We start from the raw sequence: 647 nt of genomic DNA, 5'->3' as shown, positions 1-647 counted from the left end.
GGACTCTCAAGAGTCTTCTCCAGCACCACAGTTCAAAAGCATCAATTCTTCAGCGCTCAGCTTTCTTTATGGTCCAACTCTCACATCCATACATGACCACTGGAAAACCATAGCCTTGACTAGACAGATCTGTAAGTTCAGTTCAGTTCAGTTCAGTTCAGTCGCTCAGTTGTGTCCGACTCTTTGCAACACCATGAATCACAGCACACCAGGCCTCCTTGTTCATCACCAACTCCCAGAGTTTACTCAAACTCATGTCCATCGAGTTGGTGATGCCATCCAGCCATCTCATCCTCTGTCATCCCCTTCTCCTCCTGCCCCCAATCCCTCCCAGCATCAGGGTCTTTTCAAATGAGTCAACTCTTCGCATCAGGTGGCCAAAGTATTGGAGTTTCAGCTTTAGCATCAGTCCTTCCGAAGAACACCTAGGACAGATCTCCTTTAGAATGGACTGGTTGGATCTCCTTGCAGTCCAAGGGACTCTCAAGAGTCTTCTCCAACACCACAGTTCAAAAGCATCAATTCTTCGGCTCTCAGCTTTCTTCACAGTCCAACTCTCACATCAAACATGACCACTGGAAAAACCATAGCCTTGACTAGATGGACCTTTGTTGGCAAAGTAATGTCTCTGCTTTTTTATACGCTAT

At 46.5% G+C, this 647-nt stretch overlaps 1 protein-coding gene across 1 annotated transcript in view; it reads left to right on the top strand.

Moving 5' to 3' along the window:
• The window catches only part of SNX1 (sorting nexin 1), a 37437-nt gene that overhangs the window by 2677 nt on the left and 34113 nt on the right, over window positions 1-647 (top strand). The window lies entirely within an intron of this gene.

This window comes from Bison bison, unplaced genomic scaffold (genome assembly GCF_000754665.1).
Source record: "Bison bison bison isolate TAMUID 2011002044 unplaced genomic scaffold, Bison_UMD1.0 scf7180017864142, whole genome shotgun sequence".
In the NCBI taxonomy this organism is placed as follows: domain Eukaryota; kingdom Metazoa; phylum Chordata; class Mammalia; order Artiodactyla; family Bovidae; genus Bison; species Bison bison.
Note: the sequence above shows the minus strand (reverse complement) of the source record. Positions and strands in the feature narration are given on the sequence as shown.